The following is a 27,800-nucleotide window of genomic DNA, read 5'->3' as shown; positions in this document are numbered from 1 at the left end:
TTCCCTGCTTTGCTGTAGGAGCTGCCACTCACCACAGCATCTAGCACACAAGCCACCCCCAGACATATACCATAGTGGTATGCCCAGCCATTCCTGAATTTACATAAAGGGCAACACCCACATATCCCTAGTCCCAGCCTTGCAACCCAGAAATGTGCCGTCATGTACTGTTCAGTTACTTACTGAGCAGTAGAAGCTCATAAAGTCCATCAATTTAACAAAGAAATGAACAAGGCACCAGCCCTTGTTAACCTGAGTAAATTCCCCAAACACTCCAGCCAAAAACACACTGGTTTAGATTAAACATAAAACAAATGTATTAACTGTAGAAAGACAGATTTTCAATGGTTATGTGGTATTGGCATAGAAGATCAGAATTGGTTACAAAAGGAAATAAAATATAAAATCACAAGCTAATTTCTAAACTTTATCATGCTACTAATTCTAAAAGTAAAAGGATTCTCTCAACCAAAACTTCACAGCAATTCTTGCTAACTAGAATGCCTATTAGTTAGGACCAGTCTCTCCCATAGCTTCAATGGAGTGTGTGCACCCCAGCAATGGGTATTCCTGAAAGCAAGGAGAAGAGTATAAATAGGGGACAGTGATGACATTGGAGTTTCTTTGTCTTCCTGGCGATCTTGCTTTCTTGTGTGGAGATGGGGGAGGAGAGGTAGGCAAAGCAAAGATTGGGTTTTTTAAAAGATGCTTAGATGCCACAATATGAGACATTGTAGAGAAGCTCAGATAGAACAGAATAGCATGTGTGTGTCTCCTACTAATAAATCTAATGGCGGATATGAAATAAATATGTAGGTAAATAAGGTTTGAAAAACCGTTAAGAAAATGGGTAGATACATAAACTGCAGAGAGTTGCTTCTAGTTTAGATTGACATTCAAGAGCTTTAATACTTAAACAGTTCATATAAGCTTTAAGGGACCAGAAAGATGTTCTAAGTCAGTGGTTCCCAACCTTTTTGGATTGATGGCCACAGATATAATTTTTACAACCCTGAAGGGCCATCAGTCTCTGCCAGCACCTCCCCCCTTCTGCAGTCAGATGGAAGGAGTTCAGTGAGGAGGCTGCCTCCTTGCTGATCTCCCATTCCCCTGGCTATAGCAGGGAAACCACCTGTGTCCTATTGCCCCATGTGCTCCACCTGGGTCCCTGGGCAGTGGCTTCCTTCTGCAGCCAGGGGGACAGGAGATCAGTGCTCCCCTCCCTCTGACTCCCGCAAGGACCCCGGCGGTTAGGAACTTAGACAGAGCGCTTTACCATGCTCCCTGCTACATCTAGAGGGAAGGGAGCACTGATTTCCCGTTCCCTTGGCTGCAGCAAGGAGCCTTCACCGGTCTTGTAGCACCGTGGCAGTGCACTCCACCTGGGTTCTCAGGCAGTGGCTCCTTTCTGCAGCCAGTAGGAAGGGAGCAGCGGGCCACTTTGAAAGGCCCTGCAGACCACTTTTAGTTTGCGGGTCACAGGTTGGAAACCACTGTTCGAAGTCATGCTATTCAGTTGACTCCATCCCTGTGTCCTCCCTTCCACCACCATCCAAAAAATTTTAGGCTCTCCCTATTCACCTTTCTGAAGACTGGGGTAGTGGCTTCTACACTCTGCCAGACTTCCCCCCTGCCAGCTGATTTGCCTGATTACCTCTACTGCTCAATTCGGATATTTTAGGGGCTGCTATTTGGTCCACATCTTCCATCTCATCCAAGTCATCTTCTGAAGGATGAATAGTCTGTCCATCCCACCATTCTGCACTAGTGGGGTATAACTACTCTCCTGAGACCTGCTGTTGCCATTCCTTTCGTCCCTGTAATGCACTTTTTGGGGATTTTTGCATATGATAGCACACTCTGTGATTTAACAACCAATCACTTTCAAAAATAGGGAGCTGGCTCAGAAGATGTGGGATAGAGAAAGTAAGCCAGCCCCCGCTCCTCCCAGAAGTTGCCAAAAGTGAAGGATATAAATCCACCAGGTCTTCCTTTCCTGAGTGAGCCTAGACCTGCTGGAGGCTGGTTGTGTGGTGTGTGGGTAAAATGGATTGTTCATGGGTAATGGAATTACAGAAACTTCCCTATCTGGGATGAAAGATTGTGGATATAGTCATTTATCACAAGTATTCCACCGTCAATTTCTGGCTAGCCATAAAGTGGAAATAGAAAAACCTTTCCCAGGCCCTTCAGAACCTCAATAGAGTTCTAATTTGAGTTCATTCTAAAATAAAGGTATTGTTATTTTGAGAGAGTCTTATTTTACCTAATCTGATTTTCCCATCACTGCTATCAACACAGAACCCAAGGTAACTGGGCAGAAATGTGCTGAAGGGATATAAAGTAAGCTTGTCTACTCCATTACACCTTTTACATCAGTATGGTGTCACTCCAGTTTAACAGAGTGGAGAATCAGGCCCAAAGTATTATGTACAGCTTAACTCCTAAGAGAAGTCTAGAAAGCTGATCAGAAAGGCAAAATGAGAAATTAAAGTAATAAAGGGGGTATTTTAAAGGAATTAAAGATAAACAATTAGATTCAAATACACAAGAAGCAAAGAGCTTTGTAAGGAATCGCTGGGGCCAATAAAGACTGAGTGGGAAGTTAGTGACAAATGTGGTTGATGCTGCTGACAGCCTGAAATAATTCTTTGCTTCCTTATTCACACAAAGAAGCTGAGGGTCAAGTCCCAGAGAGACAAGATACATTTTCCTGAGGGGCATAGGGAAAGGATAAACCGTTTAAAGACTCTATGATTGAACTGTCTGCTAAGGCATAAACTACTCTATTAAAAGCGGAGAAGGCATCGAGTCCACATAAATTGGAATTGGAATTATAAATTGGAATAAAGGGAATTGGCAAGGGATGTAGGCAAGCCACCACATTGATTTTAATAGCTTGTGAACAACTAGGGAAAGGAATGCATTGGAATTGATAATATAGTGTCTGATGGTCCCTGCCCATGCTATTGATGGGACAGAATGAGAGAAGAGAACGGGGGTACTGAACAGGTGTCTTCCCCTCTCTGTACACCCTGTTCAGTAGCCAAACACAAACACAGAATCTGCTTTTAGTGGAGCAGAGAAACTGCTTCCTGGGTAGGTAGAGAAGCACTACATCATCCAAAGCACTATTCCACCAATGCTCAGAGCTCCAGGAGGGATTGTTCCCCATAGCACAATCCTTTCTGGAGCTCCCACTAGGGTTCTGCAACTCTGTGCTGGTGACGCCTAGTAAGTGCTAAGGCTAAAAGCTTCAATCAAGTTCGTTTTCTTTTTGCTACTTTTCCTTCTCTTTTTCTAAAGATCAGAAATTATACACTATAGTTTTTCTAAAGGTCTATAGTTTTTCTATAGTTTTTCTAAAGATCAGAAACTATAGACTATGTGGCAAACTGAAGTCTGACATAGGGATATCCCAAATACAGACTAGGAGAACCTGAAGTGTTCCCTAACTTGGGATTCCTACTATCTTAGCCCCATTAGCTCACAGCAGAAGACTTGGAGAACTATTAAAGAACAAGACTGTCCTGGTCATATCTCCTCTTGCCCTGATCTGCTCCTCGTTCCTTTCACCTGCCCCTGAACTGGCAACTCTGCATTTTTTAAGTGCAGATGCCTCCATTACCCTTTTATGGCTTCCCTTTTACTTCAGCACAAGGGGTCATGGCCATATCGCATCTGGCTCTATGTTTGACTTCTGGCAGGAGAGAAATATGGACATGAAACATAATGATGTACTATTATTACCCCTTTAAAATCTAAGAATGTAGCCAAAATTTGGGATATTGTGCATTTTGTTTCCATTTAGGGTGACTCAACAGCAAGTATGAAAAATCGAGATAGGGATGGGGTAACAGGGTCTTATATAAGACAAGATCCTAACATCAGGATGTCTGATCACCCTATTTCCATGAGAAGGAGTCTGATAATCAAGTCAGGTATTTCTTTGGTGCAACCCTGTTTATTTACAAAGAATGTACATACATGCTTGTTTCCTTGAATATAGTAGCAATCAAACAGCAGGAGACAATTTCTTTGCTCACACTTGCAAACTGCTTTCCAGTCAGCAGTTTAGTCAAAAGTTCTCCCTCTTTGCTATTCTAAGCATCTTGCTACAAGTCCTTCTCTGGATGTTCGTGGTTTTCTGCTGCCTTCTTTGTCTATTTCTGTGGTGTTTCTCCCTCTCAGAGACATTGTTGCACTCCAGTAAATAACATGCTTCTGCATTTGCCATCAAACCTCAGAGAAATCCCTTGGGCCTCATGATTCAATTCCTACTCAGGCCTTGCATGTGGCCTGTGTTTTGGAGGAGGTTCCTATTGTTTCAGCTATCTATTTCAGCTATTACATTCCATGAAGGAGTTTAATTGCTTTTAATCTTTAACCTGAATGAAGGGCAACTGTTATGCCCACCAGCTTCAGTGAAGTTTTCCCCAACATCTAGCAAAACAGTATTTAGAAATTATACCATTTGGCTTATTTCTTTCTCTATCCTGCAGTCCTCACTTAGGCAAAATTCCCAAGGAAGTCAAGGGAGTTCGTATTTGAATAAGGATTACAGGACCAAGCCATTTTTCAAAACACGAAGCAGCTGAGATCTAACTGTATACAATAAAAAAGCCACTTCTTTTATCTTTTTCTCTCCACGCAGTGACCAAGTCCCAATTGCTATGTGTTATACCTCAGGCTGCTGGGACTTTTCTACATTAATTCCTTAATTTCTTCCAGTATAGTATGCAGTTTTACTTTTCCATTACATTGTTACCCCCTCTTGATTTTTTTGCTCCAAAATTTATATCTTACATAGCTTTCTGTATTTAGCTACATTTTTCAATTATTGGCATTTCTGCTTAACTAATCAAAATATCTCTCAGAAGATGTCATCATACCTCATTATTAACTCATGCCAATTTAGCCTCATCTGGATACTTTGGAAAAATTTCTTTAGTATTATTAGTGTAGCTTGTATACGTAAAAAAGTTAGGATTAAAAATATAGCCACAAACCTGCTAACAATTACACGTATGCTTAATTTTAAGCATATAAAAGTCCAAATTACTTCTCATGCTTAAAGGTAAACACATGTGTAAGTGATTGCAGAAATGGAGTTTCATTCTCTAAAAAGGTTAGGGAAGTTCCATTGTATTTGCTTGTTTGTTTGTTACAGCTCTTTGTAACAGAGGTTCAAGTTACTATAAAACAGTCTTCCATTTCTGTATCATTCTGTTAAAAATGATTCATGCTTTAACCATGCAGGAAATTTCCTACAGCTTTTAAAAAAAGATGTAATGTTGCTGTTGTAATTCAGAATGAATTTAATAATTCAGAAAATTAAATTTTTTGTTAAAAATTATTTAAAACACAGTAGGGACCTTTTTAAGGAATTGCCTTAATGAGGAAATCAGCCATGACAGTGCATTTCTTTTCAATTATTCCACACTTCTTAGGTTATGAAAGACACTAGGTTTTCAGGCTGATATACCACCCAAAGTATAAATCCATAATCCACTGTCTGTCTCAACTGATTTGTTAATTGAAATAACTTCTTCCCCAAGAATAAGCACCATCCTCATGGCCCATTGCCATTACTGGTACCAACACTCTTCCTGGTCCTGTTCTTACTGTCTACTTCACCAGTCTAGCTGCTTCTGCTCTGTATCAGCCAGCTTGCCTTCTCAGCCAACTTGCCTCCTTCATCGAGTTGGTTGTTAAATCAATGGCCAGATGGACAGCAAATCATTTTAGGAGCGCATATTGGAGCAGATCTTCAGCTAATGTAAATCACTGACTTCAGTGGAGCCACACTGATTTACACCAACAAGATTTAGCCCATTGCATTTAGGATAAAGGCAGAATGCTGGGGTGATTCTAAGCTGAATCTTACAAGCTGGTGAATTCTGTTCCTTTGGGAACAGCAGGCCTGGTGAGTTTTAGGTTTATTTGTTATGAATATCTGCATTATCAAACTGTTACTTGATATTATTTTATGAAGTTGACAGTTCAGGAATTCCTCTCCCATGCCACCATGACCAGTCTCTCCCTTACCTGTCTCCTTCCCTCCCATAATAACAGAGAAATATTTGTACCCCTAGGAAGGCATTTATATACAGATTTTAATACCATAACATTTTTATATGTACTTCATGGAAATGTATGTGTTTCACACATTTATATTGGCATCAGGAATTGTATCAGAAAATTGCATTGTTTCCCCAGAGGACTGATAAATATTTAGGCAATACATTTAGAAAAGCAATGCATGCAATGAAGTGTGTGTTAATCAGATAATATGCACACATCATGGGAGTGTTGAGAGTGGGGAACAGTAGTAATTTCCTAGCAGATAATGTATTATGAAGGAGTATTGACTTTATGTCTTTTGTCTAGATATTTCACAGTAGATTTAGGGCCTAATGATATGAATATCCTAGAGCGGGGATAGACCAGTACTGAATTTGTGTAAGGGCTGAACCCCAGCACCTCTAGGTTTAGCAGTTCATAGTCCCCGCACCTCTGGGTTTGCCACATCATTTACGAAAGTTAAAAAAATTGCTTGATCCCCAGCACCTCTTTTATTTCAAATTAAGCACTGGCAGAGCCATATGAATCCTCAACAATGCACTTGTGTCAAGGGAAACTATACTAGGGCTGCAAGTATGGGGAGAGTATAAAAGAGAGCCAGTCATTAGTATTTGTTGTAGTGCTAGGAGACCGAGAACAGTAAGTCTGGGTGTTAATGTGCTGGGCCCTGGCCCTTCCGCTATAAAGGCAAGCATCTAAAGTTAGCATAGGTACAACAGGCACTGGCTATCATGCTCCCCACAGCGTTCAGAATGTACTATCACTTCCACAATCAGTCTGCCTCCCTCTTCACTGCCCCAGCACGCACGCACGCACGCGCGCACGCACGCACGCACGCACGCACGCACACACACCCACCCACCCACCCACCTTCCTTCCTTCCTTCCTTCCCTCCCTAGCACACCACAAAGCAGAACTCCAGGGCCCCAAATCTGGCATGCATTCCTCCTGCTTTATATTGCTTTGGTGACATAAATCAGGAGAAAAGCTGACTCAGCTGTCAATCTCTCCCCTTCCCCCCAACAACCTTGAGATATATAGGGCTTCCCTGACTGTCACAGAGGTGATAGAATGGCCCTGCTCTATGTTACATTGCAACTTACAGATTCCTAGACTCCAAGGTCAGAAGAGACCATTGTGATCATATAGTCTGACTTCCTGTGTAACACTGGCCATAGAAATTCTCCAATATAGTTCCTAGAGCATATCTTTTTGGAAAAAAATCTCCAATCAATTTCAAAATTGTCAGTGATGGAGAAACCACCACAACCATTTGTAATTTGTTCCAGTAGTTAATTACCCGCCCCCCCCCCCCAGTTAAAATTGTACATGTTATTTCCAGTTTGGATGTATTTATCTTCAATTTCCAGTCATTGAATTGTGTTATACCTTTGTCTACTAGACTGAGAGTCCATTATCAAATATTTGTTCCCCATGTAGCTCCTCATATAGGTATCAGGGTGCAGCTCAGGGAATGGAGCTTAACTGGAGTACTGCAGCTCTCTGGCTATTCAGGGCTGCAACATCAGCCCATTGGGTTTTATTGAAGCAGGGAGTGTGTTAGAAGTGGGTTAGATATGGGTTACTTTGGGGCTTGTGTAGTCCTCACTTCCTGAATTTGGAGAACTATAAACATATTCCATAGCCACTTCCCCATTCCTCACCACAAGATTAACTCAGACTTAGCACTTATATATAGTATTCTAAATCTTTATTTTCTTGGGCAGTTGTGCTTCCCTTCTTACAATGCCTTTTTAAATGGTAAATGAAGAAACAAGAGTTAATTACACTATCTGTGTTATCTACGGGGTTTATTTGATAATCTAGTTTTCATTTCAGTAGACTTCATTGTACACATTTTAAAGCAGAGATGAAACAGACTGGAAAGTTATAATGGAATCCCAAAGCATTTATATGTGATACTTTTCAAATGTTTTCCAACACTGAAAATTTTCCAGAAATATAGAGTACAATACATTTTTTCTGGAAATTTGAAATAGCCAGGAAAGAAATAATTCAGAGCCTTAGATTCTCTGCTTGATATATAAATGCATAAGGGATAGGTCATGAATTTGAGTCTTGGTTATTCTAAATAGTGAAAAGGGATATCATTGGTCTCTGTTTGGACTTAGGGATCTGTCCGCAAGGAGCTCATGGCAGGACCAGAACCTTAGTCCTTGAAAATATCAACAGGGATTTGAAGTGTCAGAAGCATATTTGTAAATGGAGGCTTTAATCCAACATCATCAACTCATTTAATTTAGCTCCCTGAGTAACAATTGGATAATAATTGTGGCAGTAGACACATTCTGGGTTAGAGAGCAATAAAAAGGGTTGAACTCCAGTCCTTTGGGAGATGCAATTGATTACTGACAAAGAAACAAATGTTCCAAATTAATACAGTTAACATAAGGATATTATACTCAGACACTCACAAAACTAAACCTGTTTCACTGGATACTGCCTTTCTCACAGGACTAATGACCTACTGTGCCACAAGCTATTCTTCTCCTACATGACTATAATTGAAACTGGCTGCTGATAGGCTTCCCATGATTCTTTTTATTGCTGTCTCCTTGTTGGGACTGACTCTGAGTCGCTTACAGGTGAATCCTTTCCTCCCACTCCAACTCCTAAATGCCCCAATATATGGGCAGAGCAACCAGCATCCTATTCAAAGAGGGGAGGGGGTCATAGCTCTATTTATACTGCTGCATCAGCATGATGATGATTCTTCTCCTGTAGGAAACACTTCAAAAAGAAAAGGTCAGTTTTACAGAAAGTTTGGTAGCAATCTTTTAGGTTAAACCCTAGAATGCTCAGCCCAGAATCCTTTCTGGGTTCTTATTAAACCTCTTAAATACATATCAGTTTCCCCTGAAACAAATAGAGCCCCCAAACAAAACAAAAAAATCAGTTTTTTAAGGATAATGAGACCATAAGCACAACCTCAGTGTTTGAGTTAATTATCAAATTTTGAAATGTATGTGCCCACATAGTAATACGTCAAAGTAATTAGCTTTGATCACTTCTGGAGCTCGCCTCAGTGTTGCAGCCCTGTGGAAAAGGCTCTCTATTTTTCCATGGGGACTTCCTATAAAAGACCATGCACTTCTAGGTTGTATGGGTAAAATTCTCAAAAGCCTCTAAATCATGCCGACAGTCAGGATTTAGGCACCTAAGTAAGTTAAATGCTTTTGAAAATGTTACCGTATATGTTTTCTATTGGATCCCCAAAGCCCAGAAATGACCACAGGACTACTTGCTGTCAATTTGATGCTCTGGTGTCAGGGCTCTGTCAGAGCCATTCTGCCAGAGAGCCAACCTGGAATGTTGGGGGGTGGGTGGGACAGAGAGTTGGCGACTGCATTCTGGGACAGACTGAGTGCAGAGAGACAGGGCCTCTATCTAGATGGCTACACATACCTTCTTTGGGATCTTTGTGGATTCCTGTGAATGCACCATGTTGGGGCAGATCCTGTGGCCTTTGCCATTTTAAGAGAAGACCTGGGACCATTTATTTTTTAATGCTTTAACTATACATGTTCTGAGTAAGGCAAGGGAAGGATGTATTCATGATGCTGAATTCCTCATTTATTTGTATCCACCACCGAAGCATGGAAAAATAGAATTTTTTTTGCATTATGTGAATTCATGTGTAAAAATTATACATGTGATCCTGTACATTAAAACAGGGAAATTATGGATAATTAGATCTGTGATGAAATCTATTTGATTTAAAATGACATGCTTTTGTCTGCAAAAATTGTCTTCATTTGAAAAAACTGGAGAAAACTTGGGGGAGGGGGTTGGGAGAGGGAGTTGCCATGAAACCTACAAACACAAGGGTTTTAAGCATGATTTATTTTAGTTTTTGCTGACACTGATCCTTTTCCTTTCTGCCCTGACCTTTTCTCCCCTGACTCACCCACCATCTGCCCTGCTCTGTTCACTGTATTTACAAGGCAATATATTCATGGACCCAGTAGTGAATTCCTTATGCATCCAAAACTCACATTGATCCTTCAGTAAGCTCTGTGTGGGTGGAAACTTTCATTCACATAGAACCTATTGACTCAATGGCAGAATCAGCTTTAGTATGTTAAGCACCAGAAAGGCATGCCCAAAATGCAAAACACTCATTTTGGCTTCATTTGCATGGAGCTCAAGAAGTATAAAGTTCCAAAGATTTAATTTTCTGGACCTGTACTAATAGAGGACTAAGTGATAGAGACACCCCTATATTTGCAGATTCCACAGCATTTTTATGGCCTGAAGATATTACAATTTAAGACAGTAAAATGAGAGAGTTGCTTTCAGTGCTTTGAAGTTTCGAGAACTGAAAAAAAGGAATTTATTCAGATTCTTCAGAAGGAATGCATCTGCACTGCATTGCAGAGGATAAAAGAATTTTCTATTGTATTAATCTTCTGCCAAATAAAACAAGCACTCACATTGATTTGAACTTTTAAAAACAGAATTACCTTCTTTTGACACTTCAGTCTGAAATAAACAATAAACAGTAAACAATAAACTATTTCAAAATTAATTTACGAGGCAGCTAGTGTAAGTATGTGTGCTACATACAACACTAACTTTCAAAGACAGATAAGGAGGAATATGACTGTTTCTGAGTGTTCTATGTTCTAGAATTGGATCTAAAAGTCATTTTTAAAGCATGTATTAAGCAACTCAAGATCTTAAGAAAAACATTTTCCAGATAATCCTCAAATTGTTTACTTAATATCTAGGGCTGCTTGATATGTAATTTCTGTGCCCACTGTAAATAAATACATATGTACGTATATACTTTTATAATAAAAATACAGAAATATTATAGGCCACTGTTGAAAGAAACCTAATTTTGCAAGATTTCTCAATAGAATATATTCAGTATAATTGTTTTTCACCAACTGTGCTCTTGTTTTGTATCAACCTTTTTTTAACAATGAAACTCTTAATCTTTTTTTAAAGCGCGTGAAAAGAAAACCTTTTCTCCGCATGGATGAGAGTTTCACAGCTTTCCTAGTTATAATTTAAAAAGTTTTGTTCAACCCTCTCTCTACAGTCTATATAATTACAATCTGAAATAGCATTTCAATAAAGCTGAACTATATAATAAAACTTCTTTAGCATGGCAATTAACAAGGTTAAATGCCACTTCTCTAGTACAGCAAAATTATTGTTTAAATACACCTCCAGTAAGACTGAATTGAGAGCGATAATCAGCAATAAAATGTCTTTTTATCTATATTATGTTTTTCCTGTAATATTATCTTGAATATAATTATCCTTGTAAACTTTGAGACTTTTGAAATTAAATGTATTAAAATTAATATATTTGGATTTTAAATATAAAGAAAACTATAAAAACATATCTTTGCCTCAGTATGAAGTATATGTGGTCCTCTCTACTCTGTATTTGAATACTACAATACAAATTCACTACATAAAACCTGAAAAAATAGTAAAAGTATCTGTCAAATAAACCTTGAGAGAAATCTGCTCTTTGTCTCATTGTTTGAAGGCACAGCATTACATCTTCAAGCAAAGTTAGTGTATTCTTTTTGAGCCAAATCTTGAATCCCTAGGGCTCAATTATGAGCTATCTTGCACACCCACAGAGGGGAACAAGGTATCAGTATGGAGGGAAGCAGTCTCTACAGGGATGCAGCTCCTCGTTCCATGCATTCTTCATACTATTAGCCATTCATTTCAAAACATAACTGTTCTCCTTTGTGACCCGTACAGCCTAGAGCCCACCTGAAAATGACAAGATCAAGGCAGGCTGCAGAAGAAGAGCAGATTCTCCCAAACCAGTGGCTAACACTGCAGTTAGATTCACCAACCAGTTACAAACAGTGCTTCTGATTGATAACCAGTGTAGGAAATAAGGTAAAACAAGAAGTTACGCACCTCCCTTTATTGCATTTCAGTCATTGACTCCCAATCAGCCACTAGGTCCAGTAAAGAGAAGTTATTTAAAACTCTATTCTCTTTAGAAAAAGATTTCCTGACCCCCAAAGGGTCAGCCACATTATCAGATCAATAGGAGTTTGGATCTTACCCAAAATGTCACACTGCCAGCTAATCCTTTAGTATCTAAAACTAAAGGTTTTTTATAAAAGGGGAAAAAAAAAAACAAATAAGAGATGTTAAATGGCTAATGCAATTAGATACATACAAATGAGTTCAAAGCCCATACATATCAGATTCTTAGCAGAATTGTGGAGTTTGCAGCCTTGTACAGTCCCTCTGGAGTACATCGAGTACCTGGATGGGCCTCAGTTATGTGTTTCACAGCTCTGGATGTACAATAATTCTTCTAGAGATAGGAAGCAGGAATGAAGAGAAGATGGAGATGGTGAAGCTGCATGTTATAATTTCTGCCATGTGACTTGTACATCCTGTGTTTCAAACATAAGCTCCTAGCACATGGGCAATGAAAAGCTTAGAGTTCCTATCCACAGGCATATCCCTACATGTCCTGATGACTCAAGGATAACCCCTGGCTTCTCTCCCTGGACACATTGTATAATTGATAGCCCATGATTGGCCCTCAATCAGGCTAGACAGTGCTGGTGCTAATCTGTTGGGGGTGTTACCCAGTAGCACAGCACAAGTTTTTTAGATACAGAAATATCACATACATTCATAGCTTACACTTCAAAGGTAAACTCATCTATATGTGTATCATCATATTCAGTAAATCATAACTTTTCCAATTATTCCTTACATGGCATATTTTGCAAGATTTGTTATTTTGCAATATTGATGTAAATAATGTTATACATTCTTACCCCTAATCCAGACAGCAACAGACTAGTCATGTTCATTAAGCTATGCTCCAGTAACTGACAGCATAGCTACATTCACTTGTCATCTAACAGTTCTAAGCAGCTGGTGCCTTATTATTTAGTGTAAAATGGTGAATAAAGTTTCACCAGTTTGTCATGGGTAGTTTTATGAATTTGTACCTGTTGTATAATTTTGACTTGCTGCAATAGGAATGCTGATATGTGCTTACTGGGAGCCTTTATGAGGGTCACTGGAATCAGGTGAGTTTGGTGTGTAGTGGGTTCCTGTTACCAGGAGGAAATGATTTTTAACATGGACTGACGGTACAGTCACTACTTTAAAGAGGTTTTTAAAACTTCTGTCCCTTTTTGAGTGCCATAAGCGTATTCCATCTCTTCAGGGTCAAGGTTACAATCTAGGATTTTTTGTAATTGTAATTTGGACTACAGGGCTGCTAATAAATGATTTGGAAAATAAGATCTAGCAGGAGAGAGGAAGAGAATTTGTATATTCATTGTAGAAGGGGGGGAGAGGGGAAGACAATCAGGAGGGGAAATAACTATCCACAAATATATAAAGGGAAGATATGAGGAAAATGATCAACTATGTCCATTAATTGATGAAATCAGAAATATAAATAGTGAGATTAAGCTGTAGTCAGATGTGTTTAGGTTACATACTGAGGGTTGTGGGGGGGACCTGTAATTTTCAGTGAGTTAGGCAATGGAACAAGTGGATAGAAAATAATGTACAGGCAATTTCAATAGATATGCAGAGCCAGATTAGTTACTCAGCTAATAGAATTGATTTAATTATTCCTAATGATGTCTATCATAATGCAGGTGGATGGACTGGATGACAAAACCTTTACCCCCGAATTACTCTGTGCTGTCATAGATACAGATTTTGGCCAGCCCTTGTGTTAATGCACAAGGATGGGAAAGATGCAAGGAGCTTTCCTTCTCCTTTTTGTATCCCTGAAGTGGACACTGCTCTCTTCTGACACCAACACAGGTGCTAAATGCCTAAAAGGGCATGGAAGGTGCAGCATGAAGGCAGGATCATGGATCCTCTTCTATATCTGGCCGTGGCCCTGGTTTCATCCTGCACCTTCCATGCCCTTCATGTGTTCTGCTGGCTAGATTGATGCCATATGAATGCTGATGTGTGCTTACTGAGAGCCTTTAGGAGGATTACTGACTGAGTCACCCATAATTCTTCCAAGGGAGCTGTTCATTCCTTCCTAAACCTCTAGCACTGCTGACAATGAATAGGGTGGAAGCTATTTTACAATGCTGCATGCAACATTGCTGGCATTTAGCACCTATTTTCCCATCAGTTTCTTGTTATTACTTGTTTAGTGGAGGAGGTGGAGTAAGATCTGAAAATCCTTACTCAGGTGAGTTTCATATACCATTAACGTGAATATTCCCATTGAGAAATCCATGGAATTACTTGCATAAGTAAAGTCCGCTTTCCTGACAGGGTTGGAAGGATGAGAGCTAGGTAAGGAACATATCATACTTTAAGGCTGAAATTAAATGAGCTAATTATAACAATTTACAATAATCTAAGTCTTGGTACAATAAAAATTTAAGAGAAGAAATGATTGCAGTAAACCAAACTCATGAAGGAGGACTAATATTTTACCTAATCTGCACAGCTATTATATTTTTAAAAATGTTAATAAAATTTCTCAAATATTACTTTTATACCCTGTGATTGGCCTCTCAAAAATGAAAAATGATTGAATAGTTTGCAGTACTTAAACTAATTCAGAAAACAAAACTGTTCAAAACGCAATAAAGCAATCCTGGAAAACATCGAAACCAGCAAGTCCTGGAAACAGTTAGTCATTCAGTCTTACACCTTGGTGCTTTAATTGGGGATGTATAGAATATAAAAGCACCTTTTATGCATTAAACTATTAGTTTATAAACAGGACTCAGATGATCTTAGAGTGCATTGAACAGTTAATTGATGGCAATATCCAAATGCCCAAAGTACCCCTCACTGCAGCACAGTCAAATAACCCAAACAAAACAAAAAAAATCAATTGTTTGATACTACCCTATATTGGGTTCAGATTTGTGTAATAGGAGCAAGTTGTAAATACAATCTGCATTTAAACAGTTTTGTCCTGAAAGGTGGCAGGCACTGTTATGCAATTCCTGTAGGGGTATGGTCCTCATAGGGTACTTGATTATGCACTAGAACAGAGGAAATATTAATCTTTTTTTATCACTTATCCTAAATTCAGGTTCCAAAACAGAAAAAAAGATGAATTGTTTTGAGTATTCAGAGTCCAGTGATTTACATTTAAACCCCTCTTTGAACTAACAGCTTTTGTAGCTGCCAACAGGAATAAAAAACACTTTGCATTTTTTGCATAACATACCTCCATGACACAGTATTAGTTCTCTTCAGCCAGAATAAGAAATACGCATCCATTCTGTTAGATAAGAAAGTATCTGTCATTTTAGGGGCAGAACTTGCAAGATTCTGGATGTCCTTTGCAAGGTAATAAGTATTCTCAGAACTTTTCAGGACGCACTACTTATCTGAAATGTTCAGACCCTTTTATTACAATAAATTTGTCCAATTTAATTAAAACAAATGGTTTTCCAGGAAGAATTGAAAGGATAGGATTTTCTTCTGTTGATCAGATTCAGATATTAACATTTGTGTTAAACCATGCTTTTTTTCTTTCAATCCTTGTTAATATAACTTGCGGTGTTTGCCACACAGATACCTGCAGCATTTATATGGAGAACTAATTGGAATGAAATGTCGTAAATAATACAAAAGGAAATTAGGTAAACATGTGGGAATCTGTTTACCTGCATTGTTTACGGTAGTGGAATGCCGCGTGTTAGAGGCTAGAATGAAGAACAATTTTATGAATTGTGAGCAAATAGTGCCCTTAGCGTAAATACATGGTTTGCTGTTTCAAATTTACTGGTTTAGGTAATTTTGAAAATAGGTTAGTTTGGTTAGTATATTTAGGTCGAGTTTCAACTATGGCTGAGTACACCAATTTAGGAGAAATTAACACATGGAGTTGAGAAGAAAACTCAGCATTGTGTTGTACAAGGTTTGAAGAATCAGCTGTGAACCTCAAAACTGGCATAAAAATGGTTTAAATATTATACAAATGTCATTCTTTGTAGTATTTGCACTTTTTTTAATAAGACGGTTTGTCTGAGAAAGTCTGACCTTTCACACTTTCTCTGGAGATATCTATTGGGCCATTCTTGTTGTAATCTTTATGGAAACACAATCAAAATTGAAGTATCTCATACATTTTTTTCTTTTAACTTAAGCAGTTTTTTGTACTATACTGACCCAGGGCTGTCTGGTATCAGGAGTTCTTTCCGATATTTCCTGTATAGTAGTTTAAAATTATTTATCACTTATCATTAAGGTATTATTGCTGTAGCATCAGATATGGAATATAGCAATCCCCTGCACCTTGTCAGAAGGCCATAATTGCTTATACAGACACAAATCCCTTTTGGGAAAGCTTGAACCAGATACATGAAATCAGATCACCTTGACATTAACAGTTTAAATGGAGAGTGTTTGTATTCTTTGATTGCTGCTATTTACTGTGCAAATTCACACTGAATTAGTCATGAGGCTAGGAGTAACCTTGCTAGGCTGACCTATGGAATCATCTATGTCTGTTCCCATCAGTCTTGTATAGAGGAGAAGCTGCTTATCCAGCTAGTGATATGAATTGAAATGCCAGCTACTAGTACTGGTCTGCGGGTTTGACTCCTCCTTGAGCATCCTTAAAATGTCCCACAGCTATTACTTTCTCAGACTGATGAGACATTTGCAGTATTTGCAATCCTGACTGCATTCAAAAATAATAAGTCAGGTCTCAAAAATCAAGTTTTTAAGACCATGAGTTTTTAAAAAACATAATATATGGGTTCTTTTTATTTACAATTTAGCTTTTGATCCTTCGGTATTTGCCAGGGTCACATTTTCAAGCTTTTCTCTCAACCATCAGGGTGAGAAACTTGCATTATTTTTTTACTGAAACCTGAGATTTTTCAAGTCACATGACTTTAGGAGCCAGAGCTTTAAGTAAGACACAAAGTATCACAAATCATAATAAAATCATGTGAGTTGCAACACTGCAACAGGGTGACAATGAAGGGGCAATTGGAGGGAAAATGATATTTCCTTTAGCCCACTGTAGAAGCAGTTGAGGAAATGCCTCCAAACCATGGCAGTGAGCAGGTTGTTCCCCTCTGACCAGAGAGGCGGGTAAAGGATTTTAGACAAGTGGGCTGGGACAGGGACAATGTCCAAAGTACATTTAATTTGGGTAAACTGTGATTGCAGCAGGGTTTTAGGCAATGGTGAAATCTTGCTGGGGACTCCCAAGAGGTCAGGACCAACTCCTAGGATGTGCTGCTCTGCCCTTAGTCCATGTGGGCTGCCTTGTGTAAGGGTAGCTCCTCCCACCACTAGACCAACTATAGTCTCTGGCAAAATCTGGGACTCTTCACGCCCAAACTTTTTCAAATAACCAATTGCTTATGAATACAGTTTTTCATGACCCATCACTTCTAGCAGACACAGTGCAAGTAGTGTTTTGCCTGTCTAAACGTTATCATATGCAGGTGTACCTTGCACCTTTTTGCTGTTCACTAATAGTCCTTGTGGACCCTGCTGCCATGTATTAAAAACTCCTAGAGGTGCTTTAATCTTCTCCCATTTCAAAGCAAAGTAGATCAAAGTGCACTTTGAAAATTTAAGCTCACAGCAGTCCTGTCCAGATGGACAGATAGTGCCCGGCAGTCAAGTGAGTGCAAGGTAGATTTACATCCCTGCTTGCCACTCACTGTTTGTTTATATTGGCCCCTAGTTATATTTGATATCTATCTAATATTCAGCATTACAATGAGATTCTATTTGCAGAAAAATATTTCAGCAAAAGCAAACAAAGTATATGGTCCCTCCTTTTGGGAGGGATGCATTATGACTAATGTGTGTAGACTGTTCTACCAGCTGAACTCCTGTGTCAGTCAGATAATTGTGTAATTCACTGTCTGAGATGATGGGAGGAAATTTATCCCAGTGAGAGGAGACAGACACAATCTTATATGACACTTAATCCCCAGGGTAAGACCTTACGGAAGTGCATCCTGAAATTCATATAATGGAAACAATTTAATGAGACAGATAACTTTGTAAAGACTGCACTGTTAATTTGTATGCAAAGGACTTCATTTTGTTTTATCGTATTATGCATAGAAGAAAGTCATACATTTCAAGTAAAATACATTTTAAATTAACATGGGAGCAATCCATTTAAATGGGAGCTGAAAGGGAGTCCATGTGCATTGCTTGGAAAGTACTCCTCACATTATATCATGACCAATAAAAAAAGAGTGCTCTATCTCTGTGAGCCAGCAGTTTGTCACATGTGTGCTTTTGTAACCCACATGCCTAGTAGGGAGAGAGATTTCTTTAAGAGATCTTTTGTGGTTGGGAGGGCGCAATTGCCCAGGGCCCTGGTGATTTTAAAAGGGCCCGGCCCATGGAAGGGGGTGAAGCTTCCTCTTGCGAAGGCTAGCTCCCATTCCCATCTGTAATGTGCGTGTGGCCTCGCCCATATCCTGCCCCAGTCCCATCACTTCCCCCACTCAGCCTGCTCACCACCGTGTTCCTCCCCCCATCCCCACTCAGCACTCTCCTCTCTGCCACACACCGCCTTATCTGCTTGGCCTCCTTGCCGCTGCATTCCTCTTCCCCGCTCAACCCCCCCCCCCCGCCATCACCCACCACATCCATCCCTCATCTCCTCCCCTGCTCACCCGCCCCCACCACTGCATGCCACATCCCTCCTCCCTGCTCAGCCCCCCACTGTCACTTGCCACCTGGTGGAAGGGGGTGTGTGGAAGAGAGAAGGGGACTGAGCGGGAGAGGGGGCAGGGTTGGGGTGGAACAGTGGTGTGGCATGAGGCAGAGCAAGGATGAGGTGTGGGTGGGGCCATAGGCAGAAAAGGTGGGATGGGGAACTAGTCTCACCAGCTCCCCATGGTCATAAATCTCAGTCATCCCTTTCTAGGGAGGCAGGGAGCCATTCACTGTTCTGCCTTGGGGCCCAGAATTGTTGTCAGCAGGCCTGATTGTGGTATAGGAATGAGTTGTGTCTGGGATATTTTTGCTAGGCAGATGCTCATTTAGCTCTACACACTCAGAAGTTTCTAGAATTGGGTCTTGGGTGTAGTAGTTTTGGGTATGCTGAATAGGTTTCCTGTTGCTGGACTCTAATTCCATGAGGGCAAATAGTCAGAGCAGTTGCTTTGCAAAATGCCATGTCCCCTGTGTGGGTTGAGAGAAGCTGAGCCCAGGAGCGGAAAGTGGTTAACTGTGAAGCATTTTGCAGCAGGTTACTGATGTTGTTATCCCTCCAACAGGGAAGTCCTGGCAGTGTTAATTATAAAAAAGGGAAATAGGGAGCAACATTTTTTTAATTTTAATTGTATACATTGAATGCTTGATTTTTAGCCAAATTGTTTTAGTTAAATTGACTCAACTAGTATGATTCAACTTTTCTCTTATTTAAATGTGATAGTGAGGAAAGTCATTTATTTTGATAGTCTGAGTTTGTATTTTTCTTTTAACAAGGTTTAAAAAAAAGAGTCCTATAGCATCTTAAAGACTAAAGACTAACAAATTTCTGCAGGCATAAGCTTTCGTGGGCTGCAACCCATTTCGTCAGATACATTGCAGCCCATGAAAGCTTATGCCCGATGTATCTGACGAAGTGGGTTGCAGCCCACAAAAGCTTATGCCCGCACAAATTTGTTAGTCTTTAGTCTTTCAGGTGGTACAGGATTCTCGTTGTTTTTGTTGTATACAGACTAAAATGGCTACCCTTCTGGAAAGTTTTAAAAAAATCTTACCTGAGTGGTTGGTTAATTAATTAGTTGACTAACTAAATGAGTGATTTCAGCAAAGGAGGAGGAGACAAAGTATTCACGGATTCCAGCTGAAAATTTTTACAAGCAAGTAGAGGGAAGATGTTGTTTTTGACTTAGACAGTATAGATTTGGTGATGGAAGACTCTGTGGCTCAGGTGAACTCAACCTACGTTTTCGGGAACTCTACACTTCTTCCCACTGTATTTCTGTGGGGAATGGTCTGTTTAGATTTAATTTTTCTTTGCTTATATATAACTGAGGATAATGTCTGTGGCTTATAAAATAGGATGTTATGTTGTAAAAATTGTTGTTTGTTATGTTTATCAAAAGATTTTATAAAGTTGGTATGTAAGAATTAAGTTAATTTCTTTTGTTCTTTTGGACTTGATTGTGGGGAGATTGACCCTGTGCAATCCTTGCTGAAAATCTCGATGACTGAATTGAGGGTCTCCAAGTGCTTTTTTTATGGAAGTTGTGGGGGATTTTGGGCAGTGGAGAAGGGCAAGGAAGTAAATTCTAGGTTACACTTTCATCTAGTTATCTCTCAGCTAGTTTCTCCTGTATCCTTTTTAGAGAAGGCACATGCCCACTAGTTTTTGCATAAAAGTATTACATGAGAAAAAATTGCTATTGAAGTACAGTAGACATTCAGGAAAATAAAAATGGATAGTGGAATGAGAATATTTAAACAAATATGGAATGATGAATATTTGTCTCAACTGTCCTGGAGAATATAAATGAATGGGCAAATATTTTATCCACAGCATTTGGATAAATATATGCAACTGATAACTATATGAGTAACAGATATTGGAGCATGGACCTGGAAATGTTTCTGTTTATATCAGATGCACTCTCCTTTAGATTCAGAATCCTAGCCCATAGGCAGAAATTACATTTCCCACCACTCCAAGTATTCTTTCCTTAATATTTTTAAATGTCATTGTCAAATATTCACCTTCATAGTCAAGAGGCTACAGGCCAATAAATATGCTTATTAAAGCATTCACCATATATTGCAACTTCATTCTCCTTCCATCAGTGTGAGTAGATTGACAGAGGTGAACTATTCTTGAGCACGGGTTATTCTGGTGCCAAATAGCCTTTCATTTTTACACTACAGTTGCTATTTCCCTCCCTACACACACACTTGTCAACAACCTTGTTCTGTTTCTCTGCCCTTTATTACTCTAACCTTTGGTTGGTGCTCTCCTTCATTATAAATTATTCCCTCTCAGATACGCTTGGATATGTAAATAACAAATATTGTTCTGTATTTATGGTGATAAAATACTCCCAATGCATCCTAAAGCCAGTGTTCCCCTACTAATAAGAAATGAGGGTAAAGAAGACAAGCGTTGCAATTTGCAACTATATAGGGGTTTAAACTGGTGCCTATCACCATGCTATCTCAGTGCCTTACATTAATGACAATAGCGAAGTCTCCAGTGGCATTCCTGGAATCTTTGTCTTTACTACCTTTTGGGTTAAAATCTCTGCTTGTGGTATGAGGTTTATTTTTGATTTTTTAAGGTTTTATTAATTTTCCTTTTGCAGTAGGTTATTGGGTAGGAGAGTTTGTTGATGTCATTCTTATGGTGGAAAGGCCTTCTCAAAGAAAGTTTTTTGCAGTTTTTCCCTAAAAGTTCTGTCTCTGAATCTGCCTGCTGTCCTCTGGAAGTTTGTTCCATAGTTAGTTCTCCTTAACTGAGAATGTTTTGTCCCCAGTTCTCTCACATTTCATCCTGGGCTTCATAATCTGTGTTTGACCCAGAGAAGCACAACAATTAATAGAATGGTTTCCCTGGGGCTTGATCCATTACTTGGTTTGAAAATGAGAACTAAAGTCTTAAAGTGACATTGGAAGATGACTTGGGGCCAGTGAAAGGACTAGAGCACAGCTGATGTGCTCAAGTTGGCCTAAACCCTGTTGAAGGCCGGGCAGGTGCATTCTGTACCAGCTGGAGCCTGTGCATTATCTTCATATTCAACTTCAGATCTAATCATTTACAGTAAAAGCCTGGTAGTAATGAATGCATGGATCATTGTGGCCTGATCTCTGTCTGGGACAAAGTCAAGGATGGTCCAGTGGTTAGCCTAGTGCTATCATGAGACTTGGGAAACCCAGTTAAGTTCTCTGCTCCACCACAAGCATCCTGGGCAAGTAATTTAGCCTCCTTGTAATCCCTATTTGTAAAATGGGGGTAATAGGGCTGGACAGAACTTGTGTGTCAGAATGATTTTCTGATAAACTGCCCATTTAACAAAACTGGAAAAAAAGTTGCTTTTCCATTGGGAAAATTGAAATGACATCTGCCCACCTTGGAAGACTCTTGCAAAGTGAGAGAATGAAATTCACAAAACCTTTCCAGAAGGGCTGCTGAGGTTGAGCATTATGGCTCTCAACCTCCCCTTTAAATAAGCAGATCTAGATAACTTGTTTTCCAGAGTTTTTTTTTAAAAGATCTGGGTGAGGAGCTCGCTGGATGGTTAATATTGATTTTTTTCAATAAGTCTTGAAGCACTGGGGTAGTTCCAGAAGACTGCAAGAAAGCTAATATTGTGCCAATATTTTGGATAATCAGCTGAATGTGAGCTCTTAAGTATGAGGAGAGAGGTTATTTTCTCCCTTTATTTAATACCAGTGTGACTGCTCCTAAAACATTGTGCCTAGTTCTGGTGACCATAAGTCAAAAAGGATCTTGATAAATTGGAGAGGGTTCAGAGAGCCACAAGAATCATTAAAGGGTTAGAAAGCATGCCCTACAGTAATAGATTGATCTTCGCAAAGAGAAGGTTAATAGGTGACTTGACTACAGCCTGTAAGTACCTGCACGGGGAAGACATATTTAATAATGGACTCTTCAGTCTAGCAGAGAAAGATACAGCACAATCCAAAGTTATGGCTGGAAGTTGAAGCTAGACATACTCAAACTGGAAATAAGACATAAATTAATGGTGAGACTAATTAACTGTTGGAGCAATTTACAAAGGGTTGTGGTGGATTCTCCATCACTGACAATTTTTAAATCAAGAAAGGATGTTTTCCTAAAAAATATACTCTAGGAATTATTTTGGGGAAGTTCTATGGTCTGTATTATACAGATTAGATGATCATAATGGTCCCTTCAGCTCTTAGAATCTGTGAATTCTAGGGCTGGAGATGCAGACAACTAGGGGTGGTTGCCCCCAGGCTCCAGTTGAGGAGAACCTGAGCACCCTAACTCTCTGCCTTTCTAGCAGCCAGTCTGAAATGCTCTGCTTTCAGGCAGAAAGTGCAATTGACAAAAGTGTTCCTGACCAGCATCCAGGAAGCCAAAAAATATTTGTTTTGGTTTCTCTCAAAACAGAATTTTTTCAAATCCCTTCCTGCAAAAAATGTCATGTGTTTGATGTTTTGAGAAGGGACTTCTGTTTTCTAGCAAGCTCTAAGGGATAGTGTTTCCTTGCCTCACAGAGATATTATAAGGATAAATCCATTAAACATTTTGAGGTGCTCAGAGACTACAATGGGGGGCACACAAATAAGTTTTTTCGCAAGCTGAGGGCAAAGAAAGCATTTCTAGGTACTAATGCTACCTTATCCTTCAAACTTAATGAGGAGTCAAATAGGACCTGAGAAAACTTTGACAAATGGATAATGTATGCCTTCAATAGAAAATGGAAAGAATATTTTGTCTAGTTCTTCAAAGTATTTCTTGTTGCTAACCAACATCACTTCAGTCTTACCTAAGTTCAGCTCCTGTCAGATGCTTTTCATGCAACAGCTGATTTCATTTCAGGCTATAAATCTGTCCCCCATTTGAGGTAGTCCCTGGAGTTGGTTGGACATACCAAGGGCAGCATGTTACAAATATGTTTGCTCCCTGGACTGCCCATGTGGTAGCGAGGCCCTGCATGGCCCTGAACTAAGAGATCTAGCCATAAGGCAAAAAACCTTCAATATTGTAAGCTTGCCTTAAATAAATTCCAACCAAAAAAGGAATATGCATCATCTGTGATTAAATACAAACTGCCTTCTCAGATCATCTGTCCCTCAGCCCACCACCTCCTAAGGAAATAAATGAGCCTTGTGGCCTGCCCTGAAGGTCAACAAACTCAGGGTCTGTCATACCGAAGGAGGCTGAAAATTCTGTTGTTGAGGGTCTTTTATGGGGAACATGGTTGGGGCTCCTAATGTCTGGAACAGGGAGGAGAAGGCTGCCTTTTCCCAGCCCCTTAACTCTTATATGATGAGGGGAAGGTGTGGTCCGACCACATTGCTGGGACTAGTAGTGGGGATGGGAAAGGACTGACAGTAGCCCTCCACAAGGCGCAAAAAAAAAAAAAAAAAAAAAAAAAAAACTAAGTAAGGAATCATGACCTGCATTGTATGAATTATTACTGGGTAGTTCCCAATGACTTAACTTAAAGTTGCAGGCTAACTAACCACATTCACTGCATCTTGGTATTCTTCACACATGCCCACGATAATACCAGATGACAACAAATGCAGAGTGTGGAGAGCACCAGATAGCACGCAGTGCAGACTTGTAATGTTCTAGCTACATGAGACATCAGTTAATAAGCAAGCAGCCAGACCCAGCAGCACTGTAAACCTTTGGGTCATGTACCCCATATAGTCTCAAGACAATAGTCTACTGTCTAAGTGACATTATTACTCTGGTGAGGCCTGCATCTAAAAGAAAAGGTCTCATTCTTCTTGCCAGACATAAATGTAAAACATCCTCTTTTACCCTCAGATAGGATCTGTGGCTGTCTATACTGCAATAAAACACCTGTGAGTGGCCCGTGTTTGCTGACTGAGGCTCTCTGGGTTCAGGTTGCAAGGCTATAAAGTTGCAGTGTAGTTATTCAAGCTCAGGCTGGAGTCCGGGCTCTGGGACTAATATCTTCCACCAATTCTGAATTTTTTTTTCTCCCAGCCCAGCAACATTATATCCATCTTGTTTGAACAGAGCTTCAGCCAGGCACCAAGCTCTGTCAAGACACTGAGCCTCACTGCATTCTGATAAGTGCATTATTGACATGTTTAACTTCCTGTATTCTACACCATGCAATGGTCAACATGACTTAATTATCTGTACAGTGAAAATCCTAGTTGTGAAGGGTGGGGTCTGATCTATATCTGTTTTGTTTCATTGCATCTATTCCATGGCTCTAGCTAAGGGATGTAGCAACACTGTACACTCCCCCCGCCCTCCCCTCTGTTAATAAGCAATGTCTCATCCAACTCCTGGTGTGCCTACTCCAGCAGGTGAGTTTGAAGTTCCTGTGAGCAAAACTCAATCACTCAGTGTTTGCAGAGAGCAATCACAAAAGAAGTGCAAACACGACCAGAGTTAATTCCTTTTTGAAACCGGTACATATACTTGTAGATTTTTTTTTTATACTACTCTCCTAGCTAATAGCAATTCTTGTATCTACATTAATTTATTTTGCTGCTGCATAACAAAACCCCTGAAGCCTGCTGCTAGACCAAATTTTAAAAATTGTGAAATAAAATAGATCTAACCTTTTCTTGGTTCTTGTATATTTCCTGGCTGCTCTGCAAGGCTGAGGTCAGCTGGTAACTTCAGCCTCAGTGCTGGATAGTTCAGAGACTACTCACCAGACAGAGCTCTGAGTCACACAATGCCAAACTTGGCAGTCGAAACAGACATAAAGGGCAGCAGGTAAAGGGTTTAAAACAAACAGAGGTTAAAATAAATTAGCCCAATTTGTCCCTGTTGTGACTCTGACTTCACTGGGATGAATTGAGCTTAATGTATTTAATATTATTCTAACTGGGACAAGAAAAAGGAAGAGGAAGAATTCTTTTATTAAGTAATAATGTTTTGAGTGAACACATGCCAGTCAGCTGGCATTTGATTTTTATGAAAGGGGTTAGGAGGAAACAGGGGAGCTTTAGGGGAATTTATGCTTAGTCACCACTAAGTGATACTGTAATTCATTCTGTCCTTGTGACTAAGAATCACAGAATTGGACTCTTATAAAGCAGAAGAGTAACTTTAAAGAGAAATAAACCCACTTCTGTTTCAGTTTGGGAAAAACCTTCTTGTCCTTAGTAAATATCACACAAATCTTCTGATACCCTCATTTGCCCACTGCTGTATTTGGTTAAGGAGACGATTCATTAGCAGAGTGTTGTATCTACAGTCCAGCATCTCAAGTTGAGAAGTAGCAGTAAGAGCCATTAAAGGTAACCTCCAAAGAAAGTTAATTGCGCCCTTTGTGATGTATAAATAGATGCATGGTAGGATATTCTCTTCCCCCTCCTCCCCATTAAGAAATATCAGGAATACTAAGTTTTGTCTTCCCTGCTTTTGCTTAAAGACTCGTTAAGGGAAGGGGCAAGACAACACTGAATTTTTAGCTAACAGTTAAGTCAATAGGACTACTTATAAGTGAAGTTATGCATGTGTATAAAATTTTGCAAGAATGGGACCTACAGGTGAAATTCATCCCAGTGCAGATGGACTGCACAAGACTCTATCCCCCCCAAATAAGCTGCAGTTCAAAGGCTCAAGTGTTTTTTATGAGATATACAGCTTTGTGCAGGCTGGCTGGTCTGTGTTGAATTTTACCCTGGGTAAGGACAGCAGAAGATGGCGCTAGCTAATGTTTGTTTTTAAATACAAAAAATTATGAATAACTCTATTGTGCACACTTTTTGAATGGTATACATTTTTGATAGCTGAATTTTTCCAACAGTCCAATTTGGTTTTCACCAGTTAGAACTCTAAAAAACAAAAACATACACAAGCTCAAAAAATTAACTGACTTTTTGTAATGCTTTCTGTATGTTACCAGACAATGAAAGCATCAAGAAAATTAAATATTGTAATTGTCTAGCTTTATTGCTAATGCATGAGAGAGATTTTAACTAATTTAATAGTGCAAGCATTAAAGTTTTTCCAGAATCAATATGTATCCTAATGCATGAAAGCCAAAGCTCTTTTCAAAGTGTGTGTGTGTGTGTGTGTGTGTGGCGGAGGTGGAGGGGGTACTAAAAATTATAGACCACCATGGTAACATCTCCTACCCCTTTATTTTGCTTTTTACTATATTTCTCTTCCAGGCTTTGCAATAGAGTGAATTATAAAGGGATTTTTTGCAAGCAACAGAGCACTATACATGAAATATTAAGAAAATGTGAATTAAGCATTAAGTGGAAAAAATAAACTTGTTTAAGCATTGATTTTTAACAAGCATGTGACACAACAATAAGTTATAGATTCAGAAATGTAACAGCTATTGTAAGTGGGACTGGGGAAAAAGACAGGGTATTGACATAGTCAGGGTGTGTCTAATGGAACTATAGCAGATTGTACATTGCGTTTTCTGCCTGATGTTGGACGTTTTAAGTTTTGTATGAGCTTAATACTTGTGAAAGGCACTGGATTAGCAGACCTGAACTGAAACACTGCTCTAAGACCACAGAGCAAATACCACCCCAAAAATGGATATTAGAATCTCCACCAACCATAGTCTTTCAATCTATTTCATGCCAGACTTGAAATGGTGTGTATATATAGGTGTCAGTGATTAAGTCATGGGCCTAGTGATAGACTGGATTTTTGCATCAATCAGTAAGAGCTGAATCCAGATGAGACCGGTCCAGGAACAAAGCCAAAGGTCACAGCTGGCAGCCAGAGACCAAAGCCTAAGTCAAAGGGTTAACTGGAGTCACACTCAGAAGGCATAGTGGAGGGTAGGAGCTGTGAGTCAGAGTTTAGGAAGGAGCTGGGGTTTGGAGTAGGTACAGACTGGGACTGGAGCAAGGCTAGAGATACTGGAGACAAGGACAGGACCAAATACAACTGCAGGCCAGAACTGGACTGCTGCTGCTACTGAACTTAAATATCAGCCTGAAGATTCCTGCAGTCAATCAGGTGGTATGACTGATCAGACAGCTTCTACCAGGGTCAGCTGTTCTCATTGGGTTGCCTGAAGACTGGCTTTCCTGCA

Source organism: Emydura macquarii, unplaced genomic scaffold (genome assembly GCF_026122565.2).
Source record: "Emydura macquarii macquarii isolate MOO-44397 ecotype Brisbane River unplaced genomic scaffold, CSIRO-AGI_Emac_v2 contig_1027, whole genome shotgun sequence".
In the NCBI taxonomy this organism is placed as follows: domain Eukaryota; kingdom Metazoa; phylum Chordata; order Testudines; family Chelidae; genus Emydura; species Emydura macquarii.
The sequence above is the reverse complement of the archived record's forward strand: the minus strand, read 5'-3'. Positions refer to the sequence as shown.